Source organism: Narcine bancroftii, chromosome 8 (genome assembly GCF_036971445.1).
Source record: "Narcine bancroftii isolate sNarBan1 chromosome 8, sNarBan1.hap1, whole genome shotgun sequence".
NCBI classification, from domain to species: domain Eukaryota; kingdom Metazoa; phylum Chordata; class Chondrichthyes; order Torpediniformes; family Narcinidae; genus Narcine; species Narcine bancroftii.
Window position 1 is genome coordinate 162,039,312 of NC_091476.1, and position 21,210 is coordinate 162,060,521.

Here is a 21,210-nt window from a genome sequence, read left to right on the forward strand (position 1 = left end):
CAATATGCATAGTCTTCTCTCTAACGATGATCAGTGTAGAACTACTATCTACTCCAGAGGCCTTGTAAATCAGCTAAAATATGGTTTCTTCTGCGCCTCATAGGACTGGGTAAGCAGCAAATCTGAACCAGACAGTTTGATGGAAAGAAGGACAAAAGCTTGAAGGGTTTCTTCCATCTGACAATATCAGAAGGTAGACTGAAGCCCCTTTCACACTTGCAATCAGACACCAATTGGCCTTTAAAGTGGCAAGTGTGAAAGCAAAATCATCTCATGCAGGGGATTGACCCCAGTCTGCAGATTCCGGTGTTGCAATCAAGCAAGTGGAAACTGGTCATTGCATTGTGGGATTGAAATAACCCAAGTTCTTTGCGTGAGTGCAGGAAGAAAAGATTAAAATGAAGGTATAAACTTTGCCATGGGAAAGTTGCAGTTGGTGAGAGAGAGGAAATAAATATCAATAAACAGCAATAAATAGCAATAGCAGACCATTTTTAAACAACATGAGAAAATTGGTAGTGCTATAGCACACAATTCATAAAGACTGTGAGGGAGGAAAAGCAATGGCGGACCTGCCCTCCCAGAATGCCATGTGCCAGCGAAAAAGCTGGGAAGTGAGCTTTTTCCCATGGTATTTATAAATTGTAAGCGATATCGCTAGCAACTTTCCCACCCTATTTAAATTGTACATGACAGCGTTACCAACTTTCCCACTCTATATAAATTGTATGCAATAGCGCTACAAACTTTCCCACGCTATATACATTGCACGTGATAGCGCTACAAACTTTCCCACTCTATATAAATTGTATGCAATAGTGCTACAAACTTTCCCATGCTATATACATTGTACGTGATAATGCTACAAACTTTCCCACCCTGTTTAAAAATTGTCCGCTATTACTATTTATTGCTCGCACTTTCCCACAGTCCCTTATAAAGGTTTATCTAGGTCAGCACAACAACAACAGGGGCTGAAGGGCTCATACTGTGCTGTACATAAAGTTTAATTATGTTATAATTAGGCATGATTAATTTTGTTCAAATACAAGATCATAATACATTGATCAGGATTTAGGGCAGGACCACCATCACGATGAGTCATGACATCACTAGAAGATAGAACAGTCCTAACCCCGGGGATGGCTCCTTGAAAGTGTCCCAGTTAGGAGTGGTCAAGTGTGAAAAGCCAAACTCCCATTCCAATCCTGGGATACTGAATAGCTAATTTAATGGGATGCAAGTCTGAAAGGGGCTTTAAATTCTCTGATGGAACCAATCACAACTGACATATTTCACTCTCCCATCCCCCAAACCAGTACCCGTGGTGATCAATGAAAAACACCATCTTTCAATGGATTCAATTCCATCTTTGCCAACTTCTGGAAGTATAACATTGTACCAACCTATTGAAGGTGTAAATCTATTTCCTGACACAAGGAATTCCAGATGCTAGTTTTGAAGACCAAGCTGGTCTGTTGCTCTTCAACATAATGCATAATATTCATCCTTTTTTTAAAAAAAAAACAACTGACCAAAAAAAAAACCAAGAGTTTACAATCCAAAGAAAATGTCTTCAAAGTATTTCTTGAAGAGGAAAACTGCAGAGACTAGAAATGTTAAACTAAGTGGAGAGAGAAATCGTTTTTTGGAAATAGTCTAGTCTATTACCAGAAATGTTAACTCCTCTTCACAAATGATGCCTGACTTATTGTTTAAAATGCCACTTGCAAAATACTGGTAATTGTTATTTTAGGATCTGAATTCATTGTTGTTAGGACACATCGCTGTAATGCTGCAAAACAACTAATTTCGTGACATAACAGACAATTGACAATAGGTGCTGGAGTAGGCCATTCGGACCTTCAAACCAGCACCGCCACTTACCGTGATCATGGCTGATCATCCACAATCTGTACCCCATTCCTGCCTGCTCCCCATATCCCTTGCCTCCGCTATCTTTAAGAGCCCTAACGTTTTCATGAAAGCATACAGAGAATTGGCCTCTGAGGCAGAGCATTCCACAGATCCACAACTCTCTGGATGAAAATGTTTTTCCTCAATTCCAGTCTAAATGGCCTATCTCTTATTCTTAATCTTAGGCCCTCGGTTCTGAACTCCCCCAACATCAGGAAACTGTTTTCTGCTTCTAGTGTGTCCAATCCCTTAATAATCTTATATGTTTCAATCAGATCCCCTCTCATCCTTTAAATTTGAATCTATACAAGCCCAGTCGCTCCAGTCTTTCAACATATGACATTCCTGCCATCCCAGGAATTAACCTCGTGAACCTACAATGCACTCCCTTAATAGCAAGAATGTCATTCCTCAAACTTGGAGGCCAAAACTGCACACAGTACTCCAGGTGTGATCGCACCAGGGCCTTGTACAACTGCAGAAGGACCTCTTTGCTCCTATACTCAACTCCCCTTGTTTATGAAGGCCGACATGCCATTAGCTTTCTTCACTGCCTCTGTACCTGCATGCCTTCAACGACTGATGAATAAGTACACTGAGATCTCATTCTAATTCCTCTTTTCTTAAGTTGTCACCATTCAGATAGTAATCTGCCTTCCTGTTCTAGCCACCAAAGTGGATAACCTCACATTTATCCACATTAAATTGCATCTGCTATGTATCTGTCCACTCACCCAACCTATCCAAGTCACCCTTCATTCTCATAACAATCTCCTTACATTTCACACTGCCACCCAGCTTTGTCTCATCTGCAAATCCCCTCATCTAAATCATTATATTGTAAATCGCTGCAGTCCCATCACCAAGCCTTGCAGTACCCAACCAGTCACTGCTTGCTATTCCAAAAGAGACCCATTAATCTCTACTGTTTCCTGTCTGCATTCCAATTTTCTATCCATGTCAATTCCCTACATCCAATACAATGTGCTATAATTTTGCCTACCAATCCCCTATGTGGGACTTTATCAAAGGTTTTTTGATAGTGTACATCAAAGGATGTACACTACATCCACTGGTTCTCCCTTGTCCATTTTCATAGTTACATTCTCAAAAAATTCCAGATTAGTCAAGCATAATTTTCCCTTAGTAAATCTATGCTTGACTCGGACTAATCCTGCTACACTGTCCAAATGTGCCATTATTTCATCTTTTATAATAGACTTCAGCATCATCCCCACCATTCTCTCCCTTCTTACAACATTAGCTATCCTCCAATCTGCATGAACTGATCCTGAATCAATAGAACATTGGAAAACGATTGCCAAAGTGTCCACGATTTCTAGAACCACTCCTTAAGTACCCTGTGATGCAGACCATCAGGCCCTGGGGATTTATCAGCATTCAGTCCCATCAGTCCACCCAACACCATTTTCTGCCTAAGGTGAATTTCCTTCAGTTTCTCTGTCCTCTGTCCACTATTACATCTGGGAGATTGTTTGCATCTTCCCTAGTGAAGACAGATCCAAAGTACTTGTTCAACTTGTCTGTCATTTCCTTGTTCCCCATAATAATTTCACCCGTTTCTGGCTTCAAGGGCCCAACTTTGATCTGAACTAATATTCCTCTTCACATACCTGAAGAAGCTTTTACTATCCTCCTTTAAATTCTTAGCTAGCTTACCTTTGTACCTCCCAGTATTTCCTTTTCAGTTACCTTCTGTTGCTCTTTAAAAGGTTCCCAATCCTGTCTCCCTATTCATCTTTGCTACATTATACATCTCTTATTTTTATACTGTCCTTGACTTCCCTTACCAGCCACAGTCACCCCTAAGAATCTTTCTTCCTCTTTGGAATGAATTGATCTTGCACTTTCTTTATTATTCCCAGAAATACCTGCCATTGTTGTTCCTTTAGGCCTTTCACACAGTGGTCCAAATTCCCCAAAATTTGCCCTCCCCAGCAATTTAGGGGGATCCCGACCCCAGCAATGACTTAGCAAATGATGCATTACTCACTCATAGGAAACCCTACTGGAAGTTGGAGGGAGGGAGGGAAGGAGGGAGGGAGGGAGGGAGGGAAGGAGGGAGGGAGGGAAGGAGGGAAGGAGGGAGGGAGGGGGGGAGGGAGGGAGGGGGGGAGGGAGGGAGGGAGGGAGGGAGGGAGGGAGGGGGGGAGGGGGGGAGGGGGGGAGGGGGGGAGGGGGGGAGGGAGGGAGGGAGGGAGGGAGGGGGGGAGGGGGGGAGGGGGGAGGGAGGGAGGGAGGGAGGGAGTGAGTGAGTGAGTGAGTGAGTGAGTGAGTGAGTGAGTGAGTGAGTGAGTGAGAGTGTGTGTGTGTGTGTGTGTGAGTGAGAGAGATACACATATAGAGCAATTAACAAATAGCAGAATGAATTGATTTATTGAAGGCAAATTGAGGTTAACAAGCTTAAATGCTGAAATGGCAACACGATGACGCAGCACACAAGCGTTGACATCACGACGCTTCCCCTGCTCAACCATTTGCCGATTCAGACTGCAGGGAGAGGGTGGCCTGGGTAAATTATCAAGGTTCGTAGCCCTACCCAAGATATTTTCACATTGCTGGTTCATGGGAGGGTTACCAGGAAAATTTCCCAAGAATCCCCATTTTACACAGCAGTGTGAAAAGGCCTTACTCTCATCCCTGCTAGGGTATCTTTCCAGTCAACTTTAGCCAGCTCCTCCCTCAAGGCTCTGTAGTCCGCTTTGTTCAACTGTAATAATGACACTTCCAATTTTCCTTTCTCCCTCTCAAATTGTAGATTAAAACATCATATTATGGTCACTTCCCCCTAATGGCTCCTTTACCTCAAATTCACTTATCAAATCTGATTCATTCCACAGCACTAAATCCAGAATTGACTTCTCCCAGGTTCTAGTATAAGCTACTTGAAGAATCTATCTCAGAAAAAAAATTCTAAGGTAATGGATTTGGTAATATCTGGAAGAGATATTGGGCTCTTGGCAAAAAACATTCATTTTTATACAATTGACTCTGCCAACAAGAGTTACTGGGAGAGCCATCCATTTACCAAGGTCTTCCCCAATTCTCTTATTATTTTCAAGACTTCAACAAAAGCACTAGGAACTTCCTCTGTTAGGGTAAGCCACCCAGAGACTCTACTGATAAATTTCTATGGGATTATGAGATGGGAGGTTGCAAACTCCCAGATTTCAAAAAATATTATTGGGCAGCCCAAATGAAGTTTGTCACCTTCCTCTTTGACAGAGGAGACAAGCTTTTTTGGGAAAAAGAATAGAGCTGCATAAGGTTAGAGAGAAGATATTTATAAATGGAATTCAAAATTAATTTCAAGTGTAGAAGCCCCCTTATTAAAACATATAATTAATATTTGGAATAAAATAAATTATCAAATTGAGCCTGTCTCCTAAAGCACTTCTAGCTCAAAATAGGTTGAGGTTGAAAGGTAAGGTCAAAAGTTTGAGAGAGCAATGGTTCTCAAGGGATATTGGAAACTTGGTTCGAAAATAAGAGGGAGTACTATAATAAATAAGAAATAGGGAAAAAAGGAGATGTTTGGATACTATATTGAATGTAAAAAGAATCTTTAATTAGAAAAGCTAAAAGAAAGTATGAGGTGGCTATAGCAAGCAGGGTGAAAATAAATCCAAAGGGTTTCTACAAATATGTAAATAGCAAAAGGAAAATGAGAGACAAAATTGGTCCAATAGAGAATCAGAAAGGACAAATGTGTGTGGAGTCAAAAGAGGTGGGAGAGATCTTGAACAATTTATTTTCCTCAGTATTTACTGAGGAGAAGGATATTGAACTGTGCAGGGTAAAGGAAGCAAAGGGGGTATATATGGAGACTATACTGATTAAGAAAGAGGTAGTACAGGAGCATTTGAAACATATAAAGGTGGCTATAAAGGATTTTCCCCAGGACCTTGAGAGAAGTTAATGAGGAAATAGCAGAGGCTCTGGCGGTGATTTTTCAAATGTCATTAGAGATGGGTATAGTGCCGGAGGATTGGCGTGTTGCACATGTGGTTCCTTTGTTTAAAAAGGGTTCAAGGAGCAAGTCGAGCAATTATCGGCTTGTAAGTTTAATGTCTGTGGAAGGTAAATTGATGGAAAGCATTCTTAGAGATAGTATAAGTATATGGAGGGACAGGGTCTGATCAGGGACACTCAACGTGGATTTGTACGTAGAAGGTCGTGTTTGATCAATCTTGTTGATTTTTTGAAGAAGTGACTAGGAATGTTGATGAGGGTGGAGCAGTGGATGCTGTCTATATGGACTTCAGTCAGGCCTTCGATAAGGTTCTGCATGGGAGGTTAGTTAGGAAGGCTAAGTCCTTGGGTATTAATTTGGAGATAGTCAAATGAATTCAACAGTGGCTAGAAGGAAGGTGCCAGAGAGTAGTAGTAGTAGATAATTGTTTGTCAGGATGGTGGCTGGTGACAAGCGGTGTATCTCAGGGTTCGGTATTGGAACTGTTGCTGTTTGTCATCTGGAGGATGGGGCAGTAAACTGGATTAGTAAATATGCAGATGATACTAAAATAGGGGGAATTATGGATGATGAAGAGGGTTTTCAAAGATTGCAGAGGGATTTAAACTGCTTAGAGGAGTGGGCAGAAAGATGGCAGATGGAGTTTAATGCTGAAAAGTGTGAGGTGCTTCATTTTGGAAAGAATAATCAAAGCAAGACATATGTGGTAAATGGGAGGGCATTGAAGAATGCGGTGGAGCAGAACTAGGAATAATGGTGCATTGTTCCCTGAAGGTAGGAGCGCATGTGGATAGGGTGGTGAAGAAGGCCTTTAGTATGCTTGCCTATATAAATCAGTGCATAAAATATAGAAGTTGGGAAATAATGATGAAACTGTACAAGGCATTGGTGAGGCCAAATTTAGAGTACTGTGTGCAGTTCTGGTCACCGATTTATAGGAAGGATATTAACAAGATAGAAAGAGTGCAGAGAAGATTTACAAAAATGTTGCCTGGGTTTCAGCATCTGGAATACAAGGAGAGATTGAGCAAATTAGGTCTTTATTCCTTGGAACATAGAAGGCTGAGAGGGGATTTGATAGAGGTATTTAAGATAATGAGAGGGATAGATAGAGTTGATGTGGAAAGGCTTTTCCCATTGAGAGTAGGAGAGATGGATACAAGAGGTCATGGGTTGAGAGTTGAAGGGCAAAGGTTTAGAAGTAACATGAGGGGGAGCTTCTTTACTCAGAGAGTGGTTACTGTGTGGAATGGGCTTCCGGGGAAGGTGGTAGAGGCAGGGTCAATTTTGTCATTTAAGAAAGAGTTGGATAAATGTATGGATGGGAGGAGGATGGAGGGATTATGGGCAGAGTGCTGGTAAGTGGGATTAGAGGAGGGTACTTGGAGCAGTGCAAAGTAGAAGGGCCAAATTGGCCTGTTTCCATGATGTAATTGTTATATGGTTAATTATATGGTTCATTTAACAATGGACAATAAAATCCTGGACACCTGGTCCCAAAAAGGGATCAGGTGTATCAAGGATTGTTATGTGCAGGGGAAATTAATATAATTTGATCAATTAAAAAAACAAATATGGCATAACAAATAACACTATCTTCTGTTATTTTCAATTATATTTTAAGGGTCAAATTGGGCCCAATGATTACCTTACCACAGTGAAGTAGAGACTGATTAGAAAGGGGACAACATAGAAATTTATTTCAAAAGTTTATTTCCTACTTCAAATGGAACCCTGAAACAGGGGTTACTTACATCTAGAAAAAGATGGGATAGATTTGGGTATACTGATTGATGAAAAAAGCTGATCGGGACTTATGTCAAGACAGCATGACGCAATACTTTAATTTTGCATCAACTATATCTTACGCCGCAAAAATTACACAAATTAAAATCAAAAATATCAGATCAATGTTTTAGAAGCAGTGAAGAAACAGGAACCTTTTTGCATTCAATCTGCCCATGTTCCAAGGTGAGGCCTTTCTGGAAAGATTTGGGAAACCTTCTAGAACAAATCATTAAGATTCAATTTATACAGATACCAAAATTGTTTATATTGGGAAATAGAGCAGATGTAAAACCTAAAATGAGGCTGTTGATATGCCAATTAGAATTTGTAAATATCTCATTGGCAGTGGTCAGAAAGTGTATAGCTGTTACCTGGAAATCTGATTCCCACCTACATATGGCTCGTTGGAAAGCAGAAGTATATGCTTCCATTTCCCTGGAGAAAATTACTTATAACCTTAAGAAAAAATACGATGCTTTCTAAAAATTTGGATTCCATATCTTCAACATGTAGGTGTAGATTCTTACTGATGCCCCCCGCCCCCCACCACCCCTTGGCAGATTGACAAAACCTTTTTCCTTTTCAATTCTATTAAATATTTCTCTCCCTCGTTTCCCCTGGGTGGATGGGGGTGGGGGGTGGGGGGGGAAGGGAGGTTTGGGACTTGTTCTTTTTCTTCTTTTCTTATTCAAAAATCAACATTGAATGATAAGATTATGTTTCTTTTATGTAATTGATGAATTTCATGTTTTCATGGCGATTTGAAAATATAAATAATCAAAAAATTCATCTCAGAGGCACTCCACAAACTCTTTTTGGGGTCCAGTACCAATCTGATTTTCCCAGTCTACCTGCATTTTGAAATCCCCTACGTCAACCATAGCATTACCTTTGCGACATGCCAATTTTAACTCTTGATATACTTACACCCTATATCCAGCCTACTGTTTGGAGGCCTGTAGATAACTCCCATTAGGGGTTTTTTTTCTTCCCCTTAGAGTTTCTCAGTTTTATTCATGCTGCCTCCATAACTCCTGATTCTATGTCATCCATTGCAAGAGAATGAATTTCATTCCTCACCAACAGAGCCATCCCACCCCCTCTGCCTTTCCAAAGGGATGTATACCTTGAATATTCATTTCCCAGCCCTGGTCCTCATGAAGCCATGTGTCTGCTATTCCCACATCATACTTGCCAATTTCCAACTGAGCCTCAAGCTCGTCCACTTTATTTCTTGTATTTCATGCAGTCACATATAATAATTTTAATCCATTACTTCCCTCCACTTTCACATCAATTCCTTTTACACTTTGCCATATTCTCCAATCCCTTCCTGAGCTTCATGCACCAGCTACTCAGCAGCACAAGGAACTTGAAACAAACTGGAGATAAACACCCTGGAGGTCCTGCTTTTCAACCTTGTTCCAAGTTCTCTGAAGTCACACTGCAGAATTTATTTCCTCTTCTTCCCAACGTCATTTGCATTGACATGCACTACGACTTCCGGCTGTTCACCTTCACCCTTGAGGATGCTCTGCAATCGGTCCATAACATCCTGGATTCTTGCACCAAGTAGGTAACACACCATCCTTAAATACCCCCTGTTGCCGCCTATCTGTATCTTTCACTATCAAGTCCCCTACTACTATGGCTCTGCATGACTCTTGACTCGCAGACCTGTCTACCTCTCAGACTGGCAGTGTCTTCTGTTCCAACAGCTTCCAAGAGGGTGAACCTGTTTTCAAGAGGTACATTCCCCGGGGTCTCCTGTAGTCCAAGCATCCATCCCTTCCACATCATCGTGCCCCCCTCCCCCCACTGAAGGTCTTCTCCAAAAAATACATTTTCCCGGATATTCCTGAGGTTATCCAGTTGCCTCTCCAATGCCCCAACACAGTCCTTCAGGAGGTCAAAATGGACACTTTCCACATTTGTAGCAGCCAGAGGCACCATCAGTGTCCGTGGCCTGCTGCATCATGCAAGCATCACACTGAATCAGTTTACTTTCCCCAACTGCGGTGGTCTCCTCGCCGAAGCTTCTTGAGCCAAAGCCTCAGAGCTCCTCTCCTTCCCTGTGCCACTCTTTTAGCAACCCCTTTTATTGGTCCTGCCAATTAACTCAAATATCCAATTACTCAATTCCACAAATCAACCCTCTGCTTAAACCTTCATCAAACTCTTCCACTCACAACACCCATCCTCCAAATCATTCATAATAAATTCTGATACAAAATTTGTTTTGCGGCAGGATTACAGTGCAAATATTGCTATAAATTATATTTTAAAAATAAATAGTCCAGTCAGAAATCTGATGGCACAGCGGAAGAAGCTGCCCTTGTGTTGCAGGGTACTCGTCTTCAGACTCATACCTTTTTCCTGATGGACGCACTGTGAAGAGGGCATGATATGGTGAGAATCCTTGTGGATACAGGGCTGCTTTCTTGAGACACTGCCCCTTGTAAATGTGCCAAATGGAGTGAAGACTGGTACCTATGATGGCTACATTTACAACTCTGTAGTTTTCTCTTGTCCTGTGCATTGACACCTATATACTAGTCAGCGATGCAACTAGTGCACTGCATCGAGATGCAGCGATGCAACTAGATGTACCTGGATTGCCTCAAACTCCTCACAAAGTATAGCTGCTGGTGAGCCTTCTTCACGATTGCGTCGACATGGAGGCCCCTGGACAGATCTTCAGAGATGCTGACACCCGGAAATTTGAAGTTCTTCACCGTTTCCTCTGCTGACCTCTCAATGAGGACTGGTGCTAAGCAAGATTTTATTTGGGCAGCAAAAATAAACACATCAGACCAAAAGATTAAAAAATTAATTGGCTAAAATATGCTGGCTGTGTACAGCTGCAAGCATTCAAGAATTATATGGACATGCTGCAAGTTGAGGGTCAGGTGTTGGTGCATCAGTCATCTGCTGGTGCATCAGTCATCTGCTGCATTCCTGGACTCTGCATGGTCTGTGAGTCCAAAGACAACATCATGTCTTGCTGAGACTTCCTTTTACACTGGGGAATTCATCTCTGTGATCCCAAACTAGTCAAAACAGACACTAGGGAGTCGTCAGGTGGTGCTATTGGTTATTCTTATTCTTGTTTTGTTTTAATCAAAAATTATGTTTTTTTTTTAAATCCTCAAAGATTAAAAAACTTTTCAGATTATGCCAGTAGTCAAAGCTCCACCCTCAGTTCACGTTTTGTAAGAGCTTTCCAGGATGTGGGTCCTTGGCTTTACTACTCACGAGGTCAATTTGCTGAAAAGGCCTTGCTACAGCTTACTGTTCTCACACTCTTGGGCAAGGAGGCTCAGCTGATCATCTCTCTGAATCCAGTTCATGCAAGTGACCATAGGCGGAATGCTCTGTAAACAATAGCCTAATAGCTTGTGACCCTAAAAGATACAATTGAACATTCGCATTACATGTTACTCAGTACAAATTTTGCTGTCCTTTTAAATGCAGTTGGTTTGTTGGTTTAGTAGTGCATTATCGACATTTTCAAAAGTGACAATTACTGTATTTCAGCCAGCTTGGTTTGGTTAGCAAGCGATATTCCTGTTACCATTGACAATCTTGCTCTTGAACATGACTGATGGGATCAATCACTCCCATTTATACAATTATGGAATAAATAGTCTTGCATGATCCTTTTGAAATGTATCATCTTTCCCAGCTGGTGAATTTAGTCAACACATCATTCTTCATTAACTTATTTAAAAACAACCAACTGAAAAACCTCACAAAGATTAGCGTATACAGAGCCGTTGTCATACCCACACACCTGTTCAGCCCCGAATCATGGGTCCTCTACCGGCATCACCTACGGCTCCTAGAATGCTTCCATCAGCGTTGTCTCCGCTCCATCCTCAACATTCATTGGAGCGACTTCATCTCCAACATCGAAGTACTCGAGATGGCAGAGGCCAACAGCATTGAATCCACGCTGCTGAAGATCCAACTGCGCTGGGTAGGTCATGTCTCCAGAATGGAGGACCATCGCCTTCCCAAGATCGTGTTATATGGTGAGCTCTCCATTGGCCACCGAGACAGAGGTGCACCAAAGAAGAGGTACAAGGACTGCCTAAAGAAATCTCTTGGTGCCTGCCACATTGACCACCACCAGTGGGCTGATATCGCCTCAAACCGTGCATCTTGGGGCCTCACAGTTCGGCGGGCAGCAACCTCCTTTGAAGAAGACCACAGAGCCCACCTCACTGACAAAAGACAAAGGAGGAAAAACCCAACACCCAACCCCAACCAACCAATTTTCCCTTGCAACCGCTGCAATCGTGTCTGCCTGTCCCGCATCGGACTTGTCAGCCACAAACGAGCCTGCAGCTGACGTGGACATTACCCCTCCATAAATCTTTGTCCGCGAAGCCAAGCCAAAGAAAAAATGATGTTATCTGTACAGGTACTTTGTCAATGATAGCTTAAATTTTTAGAACACTTCAACAATATATTGATTGATATATTATTACCCATAGCTTAGAAACATATGAGCTTGTCGACTCAGAATCAGTTTTCTCAGAATAGGTTCATCCAATCCAATTGGCTGGAATGCCAATCTTTCTATCTGCAAGAATGCCATCTTAGATTGTCTGCACACAATGCAGAGCTCTTCAGACCTCAGTGCTTCAGATTGAACATGGTCTCTGTCATTTCAAGAACCTCATACAGTACAATTCTGATTCTATCTATCTATCTATTTATCTATTTATTTATTTATTTATTTATTTGTTTGTTTGGTTTTTTTTGTTTTTTTTTAAATCAGATTCTCTGAAATCCTCATTCATCCAACGTTTTTAATAAAAATTTCAGATAAACGAGAATATCAGAAACAAAATCAGAAATCCTCATCTGAAATTTTTTTGGAGCCAAACTGACCAAGCTTTGACCTTGGGCTCCCGGCGGCAGCAGGGACAGCGAGGTCCCGAGCAGGAGCGCGGCCTTAGTGGGGAGGTGTCGATGATCAGCAGTGGCGAGCACATTTTTGGCGAGAATTAAACATTATTTCGATGCTTAAAGAGCCTTTTCTTGTTGTTGTTTAAATATTGTTACATGATTTGCTGTTACCACTGGGCTGTTTTTAAAAATGACCAGTTCTCCATAAAACTTTATCTGAAATAGGCTTGGTCCCGACCATTTCGGATAATCGGGGTTGTACTGTATTTGTCAATTTCTGTCAGTTCCTCTATGGAGTTAGAACAGAAGGCGGCTGGTAAATGTGAATCTTAAAACAATAATAATTAAATGATCTGGAATTCAGTGCTTCAAGTTACAAAGGAAGTCCCTGAAGTGCATTACAAATGTTATAAAATGACAACATTTTAAAAATGAAAAGAAACAGGACAGTAGCACTATAAACACCAATCTGGTATGCAAGATTCAAGCAGAACCTGGTGGGGCTAGAGCTGTTCCAGGCCAGAGCTTTGCTGAATGGCAGCCATTGACAGAATGAAAGCTGGAGTGTTGCTGGGGCAGGTCAAAGAAACGGCTGTGGCTAGTCAAAACACTCACTTCATGTGCCAAATAGAATCATACAGCAGGGAAACAGGCTCTCCACGTTACAAAGACCGTGCCGTCCGTCAAGCTCATAGGATAATCGGGTGTAATTGGGCAGCAGACTTGTTAACCAAGAGCCTGTTACCCTGCTGTATGCCTAAATATAAAATAAAAAGTTACACTAACTCCATTTTATTTTTTTTCACATTCCTATCAATTCTTCCCACAAAGTTGCACAACTCCTCAGTAAGCTGATTGACCTGCTTAGTGTTTCAAATCTCCTGCATCTGCAGTTTTATTCCAATGATGCAATTCCATCTTGAAATTGTTAGTTCTAATCAAAATGTTTTGCATACAGTATTAATGCTGCCATCTACATCATCCAGCTAATTAAGATCAAAACATTTATTCTGGCATAGAACACAGACAATAAATCAAAACAATTCATTAATAAAAGATTAAATATTGTAATATATTAAAAGCATGTGGACAATTGTATTGATATACAATTAATTTCTGTGATGGTTAATGAGTATTGACAATTAGACCTCATGCAAAAGAAAATGCTTGCATTGCGATATCAAAGTGGTTTAATCTTTGAAGAACAGTAGCCTCACTAAAAATGTTTCAAAACAAAAGTGATTTAACATATTTTGTGGGCATACCCTAAACTTCAAAATGACAAAATACATCAGATGGTCTTCGGTATGTGCCACAGATACCATTAAAGCTGACTTCACATTGGTGGAAGATATTACTGATATCTTCACCACTTTGGAAGTCATAAAAGTTGTCTGGCACAGTGATAATTTAGTTGGAACTTCTAATTGTATGGAATAAATGGGAACGAGTGGAAAATTAAAGACAACTAATAGAAAAGTATACAAGAATAATTGTCAGAAATTGTGTACGATTTAATAGGTGAAGGGATATACAAAAAATACAAAGTAACAATATTTTACAGAAACATCTTTTTAATATCCACAAGCAACTGAATGAATTTAAATTACTTCAGTTTTAACTTGGACTCCATCTTGCTGCATTACCTTGGTTATGGCTGACAAGAGTAAACAATTGAATACAGTCAGTAACAAGATCTACAGAAGGAATAGGGCAAATGGGAGCGGAGAGGAAGATACAATATTAATGATTAGTAATTTCAAAGGAGCACAAAAAATAAATAAAGTGATGATCAAAGGAGGAAAGAAGGTTAGAGCATTATTGATTTTTTTTTAGGTAACACAAGAAAGCGAGTGAGTGTTGTTAGTGCAAAAAGTTATTCTGAGAACAATGTCCTTGAACCAAGAGAGCAAGCCATTCCAAATTGTTGAAATGAACCAGATTTAGATCTACCCAACACTATGTTAGAATCTTCTAACAATTGCTGCATCTGAAAGAAAACAAGTTTGTGTACAAGACATTTTCCTGTTTATGACAACAAAACCATTATTTATTAGTGACACTTCAAAAAAAAGTTAGAATGATTTGGAACCAGTTGATCTGAAGTGACAAGAGCTCCACTTGACAAAAACAGAGTATCTATTGTCAATTCAAGGAATAAAAGGATAAGAAAAACCAATAGAAAATGCATTTAAAAATTGGAAAATCTACACAGATTTTTGAGAAGCGAGAGGAAGCCAAGACACAAATGGGTAATGAAACAATAACTTCAAAGGGAATATGAAAAATTGCAAGAGCTAGAAACAAAATAAAATCAGATAAAATTATGGTCAAGAACACCAGATGCAAATTAAAATTGTGTTATTGCAAATGAAAGTAAAATATTATTTTTTCTGTAAGAAATCTTATGGAAATGAAGGTAATTGCACACAGAAATGCAAGTAATTGGACAGCTAAAGCGCTCCAGATACTTCAATCCAAAAAAACCTGGATAGTGTGATTAATCAACCCAGAAAATTTATGTGATTGAAAATAGCACTTCAAAGTCAAAGCATTTTCTGCAGCTTTGTATAAGGGATACCAAATCTAGTTTGCTGTCTATGCATGTTGCCAGAGGCCAGGTATGACACTTCAGAGATTCATTGGATTTGGTGATTATTGTATACAAGCGGTGAAAAATATAACTAGGCCATAAAAATGGCAAGCCCTATCGTTAATTTATTGTTCTTTGGATTACAAAGGCTTTCACGGTTTTAAAAAGTAGACACAGGATTCAGGAAAGGACAAGTCAGGTTTGATAATTGTACTGCACTTTGAGGATATAATGATTGTAGTGGATAGAGGAGAATAGGTGGGTGTTACATATTTGGAATTCTAGAATGCGCCACATAAATAGATAAGCACAAGGATGCCTGGAGCCACGCTTAAATATATTAGGATGGATAGAGGATTGGTTAACCAAAAGAAGGCAGAGAGTTGGGATAAATGGGCATTTATCTGATTGGCGTAAGCGGCGTGCAGCAGGGTTGGGCCTACAACTGTTCCCTCTGCACATTACTGATTTGGAAGGGGGTCAAGGTGTAGCATATCCAAGTTTGCTGATGACGATAAATTGTGTGAAAATGCAAATTGTACAAAGAATGTGGAGAGGTTGAGTGAATGGGCAAGGGTCCGGCGGATGGATTCTTTGGCTTAGCTTCGCAGACGAAGATTTATGGAGGGGTATGTCCATGTCTGCTGCAGGCTCGTTGGTGACTGACAAGTCCGATGCGGGACAGGCAGGCACGGTTGCAGCGGATGCAAGGGAAAATTGGTTGGTTGGGGTTGGGTGTTGGGTTTTTCCTCCTTTGTCTTTTGTCAGTGAGGTGGGCTCTGCGGTCTTCTTCAAAGGAGGTTGCTGCCCGCCGAATTGTGAGGCAACAAGATGCACGGTTGGAGGCGATATCAGCCCACTGGCGGTGGTCAATGTGGCAGGCACCAAGAGATTTCTTTAGGCAGTCCTTGTATCTCTTCTTTGGTGCGCCTGTCTCGGTGGCCAGTGGAGAGCTCGCCATATAACACAATCTTGGGAAGGCGATGGTCCTCCATTCTGAAGACGTGACCCACCCAGCACAGTTGGTTCTTCAGCAGCATGGATTCATGGTTCCGGCAGATGGATTACAATGTTGGTAAATGTAGGGTGATCCACTTTGGGAGAAAGAATAGTAAATCATTATTTAAACAGTGTAAGATTGCAGCATGCTGTTGTGCAGAGGAACTTGGCAGTGCTTGTGCTTGTGCAAAAGGTTAGTCTGCAAATGCAATAGGTGATCAAGAAGACAAATGAAATGTTGGCCTTCATTGCTAGAGGGATTGAAATGAAGAGCAGGAAGGATCTGCTGCAACTGAACCATGCACTGGTGAGTCCACACCTGGAGTACTAGATGCAGTTCTGGTCTCCTTATTTCAGGATCTACAGGCTTTTGATGCTGTTCTGGGGGAAGGGGGGGGGGTCATCAAAATATAATGTGTAGCGCCCGCACGCGGACTGACCTGCAAATTTCCAACAAATGCAGCAACTAGGCAGACCTGGGGGTGACACCAGTCATCATCCCAGGTGACCTCCGCATGGAGGAAGGCAGGGAACTCTGGCAGGAATACCAGCCAATGAGAGGCCAGCGCTCTGATGACACAGGGCCTTGACATCAGCACCTGGGGCCCATATAAGCATGACAGCCAGTTCAATAAATCAGTCTAGTTTTCCGAGGCTTTGGTGTGTGTGTCATGCTTCTCCATGCTTGCGTAGAACATATGCTACACTGGTAATCCCAACAGGTCCAACCGGCAGTTGGACCCGAGGATGATGGACTACGCGACCTCTCTCAGACTTCTAACGTTCTAGGTGATGCAGCCACACGTCTAGTTCGAGCAGGCAGAGGCTCAGTTCCAGCTTTGCCACATCAACCCCGATAAAACCTACTACTTCTACATCATGAGCACCCTTGATCAGGACACAGCAGCAAGGGTAGTATATTTCTTACGACAGCCTCCGGAGCAAGGAAAATACGTAGCCCTCAAATACGTGGCTGGCCCAAATGATAACCTACACTTTTGGGCTTTCCTGTCTGATTGCTCCATATGGTCGGATTGGAGGACAGAGCCCCACCCACCCTAATGAGCGAGATTCTTGCTTTAACTGAGGGCCACAAGCCTTGATGTTCTTTGAGCAGATCTTTCTGGAGCAGCTGCCCGAGGATTTACAGCTCTTGCTCAGAGATGAGGGCTTCAGCGACCCTCAGATGGTCGCTGACTGGGTGGACATGCTCTGGAGAGCAAAGAAGGACACGAGCAAGCCCCATGAACAACCCCCAGCAAAATCAAGGCCAGTGGAGAGGAATATCTATACTACTACCATCAGCGATGGGGTGCTGAGGCCCATCGGTGTCACCCACCCTGCAGGCTTTCAGGAAACATCCTGGCCAACTGTCATTGATGGCTGTGACAGTTGATCCACATGATAGCCTCTTCCACGTCTGGGCTCACTGTCTGGTCGACGTTGGTGCCGAGATAAGCGTCCTACTCCCCCGGAGGCCTTGACACCTGCAGTGGCAAGCAGAGCCTGGTACTGATGGCAGCCAATAGCTCCTGGATTCGTCCCATACCCCTTCATTTCGGCACCAGCCACTTTACTCGGTTTTTCACTCTTATGGCAGTGGTGCAACCACACTTGGGGGTCGACTTCCTTTGAGCCACTACTGCTTTTCGACCTCAAGGGACGGCACTTGGTGCATGCCTGAACCTTTCAGACTCTGCCTCTGGGGGAAACCAAGCTATCTGCCACCCACCTGGACTCTATAATACTCTCGGACAATGAATTTGCTGCATCCTGACAGAGTTCCTCTAATTGTGACACCACAGTTCTCCGTGCCTGAGCCAAAGCACAGGGTAAGGCACCACATACTGACCAAGGGCCCCCACTCCACGCCAGGGCATGCTGATTCCCTCCCAAAAAGCTCAACCTAGCGAAGGAGGAGGTTTTTTTTAAAAAAATGGAGGCGTTGGGGATTGTGTGGTGCTCCGACAATCCCTGGGCCTCTCCCCTCCACATGGTTCCCAAGTCAGCAGGGGGTTGAAGACCATGTGGTGACTACGCCGCCTCCATGAGGCCACCATGCCTGACAGATATCCCGTGCCACTACATCCAAGTCTTTGCCACCAACCTGCACAGGGCATGGGTGTTCTCCAAGGTGGATCTCATTTGGGGATACCACCAAATCCCAATTCACCCCCAGGACATCTCCAAGACTGCTATCATAACCTCTTTTGGTTTGTTTGAATTTCTCCTCATGCACTTCAGTCTGAGGAACACAACCCAAAGTTTGCAGCAGCTGATGGATGCAGTGGGCTGGGACCTCCCATTTGCATTCGTCTATTTAGACGAAATAATTGCCAACCACAGCTGCAAGGACCACACTGACCACCTGAGACAACTGTGCACACACCCATCGGTGTGAGTTTGGGCTGACAATCAACCCCACTAAGTGCCAGTTTGGTCTGGATACCATCGATTTCCTGGGGCACAAGATTAAGAGGCTTGGGGCCACACTCCTCCCAGAGAAGGTTGAGGTAGTCTGGCACTTCACTAAGCTAAGCACAGTAAAAGGGGTTGCAGGAATTTGCCAGTATGATCAACTTTTACCACAGTTTCATACCTGCAGCGGCATGCATCATGCGCACTCTCTTTGGGCTGATGACCGGCAAGGCAAAAGACATTGCTTGGGACGAGGAGTCCTCCAGGCTATTCCAGAGTAGCAAAGATGCAGTGGCCAATGCCATCCTCCTGGTCCACCCCAGACCAGAAGCACTTACCTCTCTAACGGTTGAGGATGTGCTAGAACAATTCCGAAGGCCAGTGGCAACCCCTGGCCTTTTTCAGCAGGCATCTCTGCCCCCTAGAATTCAAATACAGCACTTTTGACCAGGAGCTGTTAGAGTTGTACTTGGTGGTAAGACATTTCTGATACTTTTTGGAAAGCCAGCAATTCAGGGTGTTCACTGACCACAAGTCACTGACTTTTGCTTTACATAAGGTATCAGACCCAAGGTTGGCCTGACAACAGAGGCATTTGTCCTATGTGTTAAATTTACTGCAGACATTCAACATAACACAGGGAAAATCAATGTGGTAGCTAATGCTCTGTCCCACCCCGCGATCGAATCAATACATGACCTGTCCAAAAGGGTTAAATATGTGGCCCTCGCCAAAGTGCAGCAGCAAGATCCTGAGATCCCCGCTTACAGGACTGCCGTCTCAGGTCTCAGGGTGGATGACGTCCTGGTCAGCCCAGGTAACCTGACATTATTGTGCAATGTTTCTACTGACAGTTGCCTCCCCATCATCCTGGCTGCATGGAGGTGCCAGGTTTGAGGCCATCCACAACCTGGTGCACCTCGTCATCTGTGCCATGATCAAAATTGTGGCCAACAGGTTTGTCTGGCATAGCATAGGTAAGCAGGTCAGCCAGTGGGCCAAGACCTGTACAAACTGTCCATCCTCCAAAGTGCAGGTTCACACGATAGCGCCCACAAAGACTTTTGAGCTGGCACGGCTCAGGTTCAGCCATGTGCACATTGATTTAGTGGGGCCATTATCAGTTTCCCATGGGGCAAGATACCTCTTGACCATGGTGGACCGCTTCACGAGGTGGATTCACTGGCACATGGGTGTCCCAATTCAGGGTTCCAGAGCACCTCATCTCAGACAGGAGGCACAATTCACCTCCAGATTCTGGGCGGTGCTAGCTAACTTTATGATGACGCAGCTCCACCATACCATGGTGTATCACCCGCAGGCCAACGGGTTGATGGAGCACTTCCACAGGCACCTCAAGGCATCCATGATGGCTCAGCTCAACAATCCCAACTGGGTGAATGAACTGCCTTGGGTCTTTATTGGAATCTGTACCGCATTGAAGGAGGACTTCAATGCCTTAGCAGTAGAGATGGTCTACGATGCACCTTTAATCATTCTCAGGGAGTTCGTGGCAACCGATAAATGCCCAGAAGACCCTGCAGCAGCCCTTGAGAGCCTGAGGAGAAGGACAAGAACCCTACAAGGTCATAACCTTTGTCTCTACATGGTCTGTAATGAGGCAGTCTTCTCTCTCTCTCTCTCTCCCCTATCTCTCTTCCCTATCTCTCTCTCTCTCCCCTATCTCTCTTCCCTATCTCTCTCTCTCTCCCCTATCTCTCTTCCCTATCTCTCTCTCTCTCCCCTATCTCTCTTCCCTATCTCTCTCTCTCCCCTATCTCTCTCTCTCTCCCCTATCTCTCTCTCTCTCCCCTATCTCTCTCTCTTTCCCCTAAGGCTACAGCCAATGGCCCGGTCACCAGTTCTGGGGAGGTTGTGTAGCGGCCCATGCACGGAGACCAGGACCAGTCCGCAAAATGGCTGACCATGCGGACCTAGGGGTGGCACCAGCCGTCATCACAGTTGACCTCTGCACAGCAGGAAGACGGGGAACTCTGGCGGGAACATCGGCAATCCAAGGTATAGTGCCTACAATGCAATGGAACTAAATATTTTTCAGTTTCATATCCCTCCACAGCAACTTTTCCCACACATCGCCAATATTCCAGAAATAGGACAATCAAGTTGCACAGACCAAGCTCCCACACACAGCAAAATATCTACATTTTGTGTTTTAGTGAGGTTGAGGAATGAAAACAGAAGAACTTCTGCACTTCAAGGTGTGCTTGGGGTTCTTATGATTTCCATAGGAGAGGTGAGGCACGTTTATCAATTGAAACAGTGCACCACTGACAATGAAGCACTCCATCAATAAGAGCATTGAGCCATCAACCTAGATTTTGTGCTTAAATCTCAAAGAACCCATGATTCCAAAGATAAAAGAGAACTCTTTGAAACTGACATTTTCAGTTGACTGCTGTTCTATGTTTGGTAGATAAATACAATTGTGATTCAAGTAAATCAATTATTCAGGTATGCACCTTTTATCAAGACTAGAAGGAACAGCTTGATATTACATTTATAAAAGGGTAAAGAAGCTGTTTGACCTGTTGAGTTATTCCAGTAAATCTGACATCTTGATTCT

General features: G+C 43.0%; 1 protein-coding gene and 1 long non-coding RNA gene across 15 annotated transcripts in view; one reads left to right on the plus strand and one right to left on the minus strand.

Annotated features, from left to right (window-relative positions):
• The window catches only part of macf1a (microtubule actin crosslinking factor 1a), a 535,539-nt gene that overhangs the window by 385,670 nt on the left and 128,659 nt on the right, over positions 1-21,210 (minus strand). The window lies entirely within an intron of this gene.
• The window catches only part of LOC138741930 (uncharacterized), a 103,898-nt gene that overhangs the window by 22,330 nt on the left and 60,358 nt on the right, over positions 1-21,210 (plus strand). The gene's annotated exons all lie outside the window — the stretch shown is intronic.